Here is an 11,138-nt window from a genome sequence, read left to right on the forward strand (position 1 = left end):
TAGAAAAAGCGGCTAACATGCAATATAAAGAAGCATGCTATGCTTACGGGTTAGTAATGTTCGCTTCTCACCAAAGTGAGAAAAAGAACATCGGGCTACAACTATTAAACAAAACGTTCCCACAAGTGACGGAGTCGGTAATTGGGGTAAGAAATGAGGTTTTTAGGTTATTACGAGACTGTTGGTCATTACGTAACCCTCGTCCCTTTGATGACGTTACAACACGCTGTCTTATCAACGGCCATAACGGTTATGTTCCACAAGACCAAGGATGGGAAGTAGTCCTAGTAAAACCAGAATGCATGACTTGTTTCTGGACGTATGAATTACGTGTATTTATTGCCTTTGCTGAATGACTTGTGTACTAGCTAGAATTATCTTCACAACTATCTTGTATCAAAGTTATTGTGTGCTATATTTCAAGCTTTATGTAAAATAAGCGGTATTGTAAGTTTGTAAAATATTGTATAAAAGTTTGAACGCGAAATATTATTATAATCAGTTTTTCATATAGAATTGTAGTAGTTGAATTGTATATTAGCTACTAAGTATGAACTTAACGGGTAGGTACTACCCGAATTTAAACTTATAAAACGCTAATATGAAGAAAAAGCTTTTATAAATGAGTTCATATTATGCTACGAAATACTATTAACTACTCTTAATATTCTGTATGATTAACTTGTTCCATTTGACTATTTTGAAGGAAATGGCACCGACTACTCGACACACCGTGAATATGAATGAAGAGGAATTCCGTACTTTTCTAGCTTCAAACATAGCCGCAGTACAGGTTGCGCTACATACCAACAATAACCTTGGATCTAGCAGTGCAGGAAATCATGTAGGATGCACCTACAAAGAATTCACTGCCTGCAAACCTTTGGAATTTGATGGAACCGAAGGACCGATCGGATTGAAACGGTGGACCGAGAAGGTCGAATCGGTGTTTGCCATAAGTAAGTGTACTGAAGAGGACAAAGTGAAGTACGCTACACATACCTTCACAGGTTCTGCGTTAACATGGTGGAATACCTATCTAGAGCAAGTGGGACAAGATGATGCGTTCGCACTACCGTGGTCAGCATTCAAGCACTTGATGAACGAGAAGTACCGTCCTAGAACCGAGGTCAATAAGCTCAAGACAGAACTTAGAGGGTTACGAACCCAAGGATTTGATATTACCACGTACGAAAGACGATTCACAGAATTGTGCCTATTGTGTCCGGGAGCGTTCGAAGATGAGGAAGAGAAGATCGACGCGTTTGTGAAAGGATTACCGGAAAGAATCCAAGAAGATATAAGTTCACACGAGCCCGCCTCCATACAACAGGCATGTAGAATGGCTCACAAACTAGTGAACCAGATTGAGAAAAGAATTAAAGAACAGACGGCTGAAGAGGCCAATGTGAAGCAAGTCAAAAGAAAGTGGGAGGAAAACGGTGATAAGAATCACCAATACAACAACAACAGCAATTACAATAATAATCGCAACAATTATCCCAACAATCGCAACATCAATCGCAACTACAACAAACGACCCAACAACAACAACAACAACAACAACAACAACAACAACAACAACAACAACAACAACAACAACAACAACAACAACAACAACAACAACAGCAACTACAACAATCATCCCAACAACAATAACAACCGCAACAACAACAACAATCAGAAGCAGCTATGCCAAAGGTGTGAAAAGTATCACTCGGGGTTCTGCACCAAATTTTGCAACAAGTGTAAAAGAAATGGTCATAGCGCGGCGAAGTGTGAGGTCTACAGACCAGGGGTTAACAGAACGAAAGGAACAAATGGTGTCGGAACGAGTAATGGCGGAGCAAGTAGTGTCGGAGCAAGTTATGCCAATGTAGTTTGTTATAAATGTGGAAACCCGGGCCACGTTATTAGAAATTGCCCGAACCAGGAGAACACGAATGGACAAGGCTGCGGAAGAGTTTTCAATATTAATGCGGCAGAGGCACAGGAAGACCCGGAGCTTGTTACGGGTACGTTTCTTATTGACAATAAATCTGCTTACGTTTTATTTGATTCGGGTGCGGATAGAAGCTATATGAGTAGAGATTTTTGTGCTAAATTAAGTTGTCCATTGACGCCGTTGGATAGTAAATTTTTACTCGAATTAGCAAACGGTAAATTAATTTCAGCAGATAATATATGCCGGAATCGAGAAATTAAACTGGGTAGCGAAATATTTAAGATTGATTTGATACCAGTAGAGTTAGGGAGTTTTGATGTAATAGTTGGCATGGACTGGCTGAAGAAGGTGAAAGTAGAGATCGTATGTTATAAAAATGCAATTCGCATTGTACGAGAAGAAGGAGAACCCTTAATGGTGTACGGAGAAAAGGGCAACATGAAGCTACATCTTATTAGTAATTTGAAGGCATAAAAACTAATAAGAAAAGGTTGCTATGCTATTCTAGCACACGTCGAGAAAGTACAAACTGAAGAAAAGAGCATCAATGATGTTCCCGTCGCAAAAGAATTTCCCGATGTATTTCCGAAAGAATTACCGGGACTACCTTCACATTGATCTGTTGAATTTCAAATAGATCTTGTACCAGGAGCTGCACCAATAGCTCGTGATCCTTATAGACTCGCACCCAGTGAGATGAAAGAACTGCAAAGCCAACTGCAAGAACTATTAGAACGTGGTTTCATTCGACCATGCACATCACCATGGGGAGCTCCTGTTTTGTTTGTCAAGAAGAAGGATGGTACATTTAGGTTGTGTATTGACTACAGAGAGTTGAACAAACTTACCATCAAAAACCGTTATCCACTGCCGAGAATTGACGACTTATTTGATCAACTACAAGGCACGTCGGTTTATTCGAAGATCAATTTACGTTCTGGATATCATCAAATGCAAGTAAAGGAGGATGATATTCCAAAAACTGCTTTTAGGACGCGTTATGGTCATTACGAGTTTATGGTTATGCCGTTTGGATTGACTAACGCACCAGCTGTGTTCATGGACCTTATGAACCGAGTGTGTGGGCCATATCTTGACAAGTTTGTCATTGTTTTCATCGATGACATACTTATTTACTCAAAGAATGATCAAGAGCACAAAGAACATTTGAGAAAAGTGCTAGAAGTATTGAGGAAAGAAAAACTGTACGCTAAGTTTTCAAAGTGTGCATTTTGGTTGGAAGAAGTTCAATTCCTCGGTCACATAGTGAACAAAGAAGGTATCCAGGTGGACCCGGCAAAGATCGAAACCGTTGAAAAGTGGGAAACCCCAAAAACTCCGAAGCATATACGTCAATTTTTAGGATTGGCTGGTTACTACAGAAGATTCATCCAAGATTTCTCCAAAATAGCAAAACTCTTGACTGCATTAACGCATAAAGGGAAGAAATTTGAATGGAAGGATGAACAAGAGAAGGCATTTAAATTATTGAAGAAAAAGCTAACTACGGCACCTATATTGTCATTGCCTGAAGGGAATGATGATTTTGTGATTTATTGTGACGCATCAAAGCAAGGTCTCGGTTGTGTATTAATGCAACGGACGAAGTTGATTGCTTATGCGTCTAGACAATTGAAGATTCACAAGCAAAATTATACGACGCATGATTTGGAATTAGGCGCGGTTGTTTTTGCATTAAAAACTTGGAGGCACTACTTATATGGGGTCAAAAGTATTATATATACCGACCACAAAAGTCTTCAACACATATTTAATCAGAAACAACTGAATATGAGGCAACGTAGGTGGATTGAATTGTTGAATGATTACGACTTTGAGATTCGTTACCACCCAGGGAAGGCAAATGTGGTAGCCGACGCCTTGAGCAGAAAGGACAGAGAACCCATTCGAGTAAAATCTATGAATATAATGATTCACACTAACCTTACTACTCAAATAAAGGAGGCGCAACAAGGAGTTTTAAAAGAGGGAAATTTAAAGGATGAAATACCCAAAGGATCGGAGAAGCATCTTAATATTCGGGAAGACGGAACCCGGTATAGGGTTGAAAGAATTTGGGTACCAAAATTTGGAGATATGAGAGAAATGGTACTTAGAGAAGCTCATAAAACTAGATACTCAATACATCCTGGAACGGGGAAGATGTACAAGGATCTTAAGAAACATTTTTGGTGGCCAGGTATGAAAGCCGATATTGCTAAATATGTAGGAGAATGTTTGACGTGTTCTAAGGTCAAAGCTGAACATCAGAAACCATCAGGTCTACTACAACAACCTGAAATCCTTGAATGGAAATGGGAAAACATTACCATGGATTTCATTACTAAATTGCCAAGGACTGCAAGTGGTTATGATACTATTTGGGTAATAGTTGATCGTCTCACCAAGTCAGCACACTTCCTGCCAATAAGAGAAGATGACAAGATGGAGAAGTTAGCACGACTGTATTTGAAGGAAGTCGTCTCCAGACATGGAATACTAATCTCTATTATCTCTGATAGGGATGGCAGATTTATTTCAAGATTCTGGCAAACATTACAGCAAGCATTGGGAAATCGTCTAGACATGAGTACTGCCTATCATCCACAAACTGATGGGCAGAGCGAAAGGACGATACAAACGCTTGAAGACATGCTACGAGCTTGTGTTATTGATTTCAGAAACAGTTGGGATCGACATCTACCGTTAGCAGAATTTTCCTACAACAACAGCTAACATTCAAGCATTGAGATGGCGCCGTTTGAAGCACTTTATGGTAGAAAGTGCAGGTCTCCAATTTGTTGGAGTGAAGTGGGGGATAGACAGATTACGGGTCCGGAGATAATACAAGAAACTACCGAGAAAATCATCCAAATTCAACAAAGATTGAAAACCGCCCAGAGTCGACAAAAGAGCTACGCGGACAGTAAAAGAAAAGATATAGAGTTTGAAATTGGAGAAATGGTCATGCTTAAGATTTCACCTTGGAAAGGCGTTGTTCGATTTGGTAAACGGGGGAAACTAAATCCAAGGTACATTGGACCATTCAAGATTATAGATCGTATCGGACCAGTAGCTTACCAACTGGAGCTACCTCAACAACTCGCGGCTGTACATAACACTTTCCACATCTCAAATTTGAAGAAATGTTTTGCCAAAGAAGATCTCACTATTCCGTTGGACGAAATCCAAATCAATGAAAAACTTCAATTCATTGAAGAACCCGTCGAAATAATGGATCGTGAGGTTAAGAGACTTAAACAAAACAATATACCGATTGTTAAGGTTCGATGGAATGCTCGTAGAGGACCCGAGTTCACCTGGGAGCGTGAAGATCAGATGAAGAAGAAATACCCGCATTTATTTCCAGAAGATACGTCAACACCTCCAACTGCTTAAAATTTCGGGATGAAATTTATTTAACGGGTAGGTACTGTAGTGACCCGAACTTTTCCATGTTTATATATATATTAAATGAAATTGTTATTTACATGATTAACTGTTTCCAACATGTTAAGTAATCAAACTAGTTAAGACTTGATTAATTGAAATAGGTTTCATATAGACAATTGACCACCCAAGTTGACCGGTGATTCATGAACGTTAAAACTTGTAAAAACTATACGATGACATATATATGGTTATATATATAGTTAAAATGATTTTATTATAAGTATGTATCTCATTAGGTATTTTAACAATGAGTTATATACATAAAATGAGACTATTAATTTAAGAAACTCGAAAATGATATATATAACTATTATCGTTATAACAACGTCTTACTAGGTACATATGAATCATATTAAGAAATTGATACACTTGGTTAATTATGTTAAATGATAAGTAAATATATTATTAAGTGTATTAACAATGAAATACATATGTAAAAATAAGACTACTAACTTAATGATTTCGAAACGAGACATATATGTAACGATTATCGTTGTAACGACATTTAACTGTATATATATCATACTAAGATATATTATATATCATAATATCATGATAATATAACAATTTAACATCTCATTTGGTATAATAAATAATGGGTTAACAACATTCAACAAGATCGTTAACCTAAAAGTTTCAAAACAACATTTACATGTAACGACTAACGATGACTTAACGACTCAGTTAAAATGTATATACATGTAGTGTTTTAATATGTATTCATACACTTTTGAAAGACTTCAAGACACTTATCAAAATACTTCTACTTAACAAAAATGCTTACAATTACATCCTCGTTCAGTTTCATTAACAATTCTACTCGTATGCACCCGTATTCGTACTCGTACAATACACAGCTTTTAGATGTATGTACTATTGGTATATACACTCCAATGATCAGCTCTTAGCAGCCCATGTGAGTCACCTAACACATTTGGGAACCATCATTTGGCAACTAGCATGAAATATCTCATAAAATTACAAAAATATGAGTAATCATTCATGACTTATTTACATGAAAACAAAATTACATATCCTTTATATCTAATCCATACACCAACGACCAAAAACACCTACAAACACTTTCATTCTTCAATTTTCTTCATCTAATTGATCTCTCTCAAGTTCTATCTTCAAGTTCTAAGTGTTCTTCATAAATTCCAAAAGTTCTAGTTTCATAAAATCAAGAATACTTCCAAGATTGCAAGTTTACTTCCAAGTTTTCGAAATCCATTCCAAGTAATCATCCAAGATCAAGAAACCTTTGTTACTTACAGTAGGTTATCTTTCTAATACAAGGTAATAATCATATTCAAACTTTAATTCAATTTCTATAACTATAACAATCTTATTTCGAGTGGAAATCTTACTTGAAATTGTTTTCGTGTCATGATTCTGCTTCAAGAACTTTCAGGCCATCCAAGGATCCTTTGAAGCTAGATCTATTTTTTTCATTTCCAGTAGGTTTATCCAAGGAACTTGAGGTAGTAATGATGTTCATAACATCATTCGATTCATACATATAAAGCTATCTTATTCGAAGGTTTAAACTTGTAATCACTAGAACATAGTTTAGTTAATTCTAAACTTGTTCGCAAATAAAAGTTAATCCTTCTAACTTGACTTTTAAAATTAACTAAACACATGTTCTATATCTATATGATATGCTAACTTAATGATTTAAAACCTGGAAACATGAAAAACACCGTAAAACCGGATTTACGCCGTCGTAGTAACACAGCGGGCTGTTTTGGGTTAGTTAATTAAAAACTATGATAAACTTTGATTTAAAAGTTGTTATTCTGGAAAAATGATTTTTATTATGAACATGAAACTATATCCAAAAATTATGGTTAAACTCAAAGTGGAAGTATGTTTTCTAAAATGGTCATCTAGATGTCATTCTTTCGACTGAAATGACTACCTTTACAAAAACGAATTGTAACTTATTTTTCCGACTATAAACCTATAATTTTTCTGTTTAGATTCATAAAGTAGAATTCAATATGAAACCATAGCAATTTGATTCACTCAAAACGGATTTAAAATGAAGAAGTTATGGGTAAAACAAGATTGGATAATTTTTCTCATTTTAGCTACGTGAAAATTGGTAACAAATCTATTCCAACCATAACTTAATCAACTTGTATTGTATATTATGTAATCTTGAGATACCATAGACACGTGTATAATGTTTCGACCTATCATGTCGACACATCTATATATATTTCGGAACAACCATAGACACTCTATATGTGAATGTTGGAGTTAGCTATACAGGGTTGAGGTTGATTCCAAAATATATATAGTTTGAGTTGTGATCAATACTGAGATACGTATACACTGGGTCGTGGATTGATTCAAGATAATATTTATCGATTTATTTCTGTACATCTAACTGTGGACAACTAGTTGTACGTTACTAACGAGGACAGCTGACTTAATAAACTTAAAACATCAAAATATATTAAAAGTGTTGTAAATATATTTTGAACATACTTTGATATATATGTATATATTGTTATAGGTTCGTGAATCAACCAGTGGCCAAGTATTACTTCCAGACGAAGTAAAAATCTGTGAAAGTGAGTTATAGTCCCACTTTTAAAATCTAATATTTTTGGGATGAGAATACATGCAGGTTTTATAAATGATTTACAAAATAGACACAAGTACGTGAAACTACATTCTATGGTTGAATTATCGAAATCAAATATGCCCCTTTTTATTAAGTCTGGTAATCTAAGAATTAGGGAACAGACACCCTAATTGACGCGAATCCTAAAGATAGATCTATTGAGCCTAAAAAACCCCATCCAAAGTACCAGATGCTTTAGTACTTCGAAATTTATATCATATCCGAAGGGTGTCCCGGAATGATGGGGATATTCTTATATATGCATCTTGTTAATGTCGTTACCAGGTGTTCACCATATGAATGATTTTTATCTCTATGTATGGGATGTGTATTGAAATATGAAATCTTGTGGTCTATTGTTACGATTTGATATATATAGGTTAAACCTATAACTCACCAACATTTTTGTTGATGTTTAAAGCATGTTTATTCTCAGGTGAATACTAAGAGCTTCCGCTGTTGCATACTAAAATAAGGACAAGATTTGGAGTCCATGTTTGTATGATATTGTGTAAAAACTGCATTCAAGAAACTGATTTCGATGTAACATATTTGTATTGTAAACCATTATGTAATGGTCGTGTGTAAACAGGATATTTTAGATTATCATTATTTGATAATCTACGTAAAGCTTTTTAAACCTTTATTTATGAAATAAAGGTTATGGTTTGTTTTAAAAATGAATGCAGTCTTTGAAAAACGTCTCATATGGAGATCAAAACCTCGCAACGAAATCAATTAATATGGTACGTTTTTAATCAATAAGAACGGGACATTTCACTTCATACCATAATCACAATTAAAATCCCTTCATCGTTCGCAAAGCGAACTCTACCAAAGTCCTACATTCGCCTCTAAGCCTAGGAGTATGCCACTCCACTTATATAGTCGCGCTTCTCAGTCGAGATCACCCGACCTTCCACTCAACGAACCTTTACCAGCAACTGCTCACTCTCATGGAGAAGAGTGGCCAATCCAACACGATAATTGCGTCGACCGCAATATCAACACTTCATCATCAACTTCGGCCTAACCGACCATTAAATCCATCACCGGCTCACCGGTCATCTATAGCCTAACAAAACCTTTCATCTAACGCTAAGGAGATGCTTGGAAACACCAAGTCTTACACCCTCCCACCCATAGACACAACCACTACTTACAAGGGATATTCTGTTAGGAACGTAACCCCATAATATACAACACGCTAACACGCTAACACACTAACGCAATCATCATCATCATACGGGTCCCACTCCCATGATTTTAACGACCCGAAGACTCCTCGATTCGCAAATTCCAAGGCAACTCACAACGGGAATCCTTACACGATTACACGATTCTCTAACCACACACTCTACCGAGTGTAACCCAATACTACAACCATTAGACTTGTTGCATCCCATTACGAAATTCAAGTCCTTGTCGCACACACTAATCGGTCATCCTAGTTACGATGGGTAACTACAACCAATGACAATCTCAATAGTGTATCCACTACTTAGGGTGACTAAACACGCACCAAACTCGTGAGTCCACCCATTAACCTTAGATAACCCAATCCACCGTGCCACTTCCCGACTCACAACAAACCCGATGTGACAACAAGCACATCGCCCGAGACCACTATATCCTAAGTGAGACGACCCGTCCTAATTCATAAGGACGAATACAATAACATATGATTACATTGCGAGGTATTTGACCTCTAAATGATACATTTTACAAACATTGCATTCGTTTTTAAAAGACAAACATTCATTACATCGAAAGTTAACAGGCATGCATACCATTTCATATTATATCAACTATCAATGACTTAATAATAATCTTGTTGAACTCAACGACTCGAATGCAACGTCTTTTGAAATATGCCATGAATGACTCCAAGTAATATCTTTAAAATGAGCAAATGCACAGCGGAAGATTTCTTTAATACCTGAGAATAAACATGTTTTAAAAGCGTCAACCAAAAGGTTGGTGAGTTCATTAGTTTTTCATAATCAATCATTTCCAATAATATAATAGACCACAAGATACTCATATTTAGAAAACAATCTGTGTAGGTCTACTCACTGCTGTAAAATCATTCATATAAAGAACACCGGAATCTCACCAACGGTAGCGAATACATCGTGCAATACAAAAATTTATCACCGAGGGTAGTTAAAACAACACAAACTCACCAACGGTAGCTAATGCATCGTGCAATGCAAAAATTTCTCACTGAGGGTAGCTAATACAACACAATCTCACCAACGGTAGCTAATGCATCGTGCAATGCAAAAATTTCTCACTGAGGGTAGCTAAAACGGTAGCTAATGCATCGTGCAATGCAAAAATTTCTCACCGATAATAGCTAATAAATCGAACCATATCGGTAGCTAATGCATCGTGCAATGCAAAAATTTCTCACCGAAGATAGCTAAAACGGTAGCTAATGCATCGTGCAATGCAAAAATTTTTCACCTCTAGTAGCTAATAAATCGAACCATTTCGGTAGCTAATGCATCGTGCAATGCAAAAATTTCTCATCGAGGATAGCTAAAACGGTAGCTAATGCATCGTGCAATGCAAAAATTTCTCACCGATAGTAGCTAATAAATCAAACCATTTCGGTAGCTAATGCATTGTGCAATGCAAAAATTTCTCACCGAGGATAGCTAAAACGGTAGCTAATGCATCGTGCAATGCAAAAATTTCTCACTGATAGTAGCTAATAAATTGAACCATTTTGGTAGCTAATGCATCGTGCAATGCAAAAATTTCTCATCGATTTTCGATAATCTTTATAGAAATCGAACCTCTGAATCCAAATAATTCTATCATAGAATGCAGTTTTTAGTACTTGTGTCTATTTCGTCAAACATTTATAAAAACAGTTCATGTATTCTCAGTTCAAAAATATATCTCAAAAGCATTTAATAAAACAATTATAAAAACAGCGCATGTATTCTCAGTCCCAAAAATGTAAAGAGTAAAAGGGAATCAAATGAACTCACAATACTGTATTTCGTAGTAATTATGCATATGATGGCTTTGAACAAGTGCAAAGTTGGCCTCGGATTCACGAACCTAAATTAATTATATATAATTATATGT

This window comes from Rutidosis leptorrhynchoides, chromosome 8 (genome assembly GCF_046630445.1).
Source record: "Rutidosis leptorrhynchoides isolate AG116_Rl617_1_P2 chromosome 8, CSIRO_AGI_Rlap_v1, whole genome shotgun sequence".
NCBI classification, from domain to species: domain Eukaryota; kingdom Viridiplantae; phylum Streptophyta; class Magnoliopsida; order Asterales; family Asteraceae; genus Rutidosis; species Rutidosis leptorrhynchoides.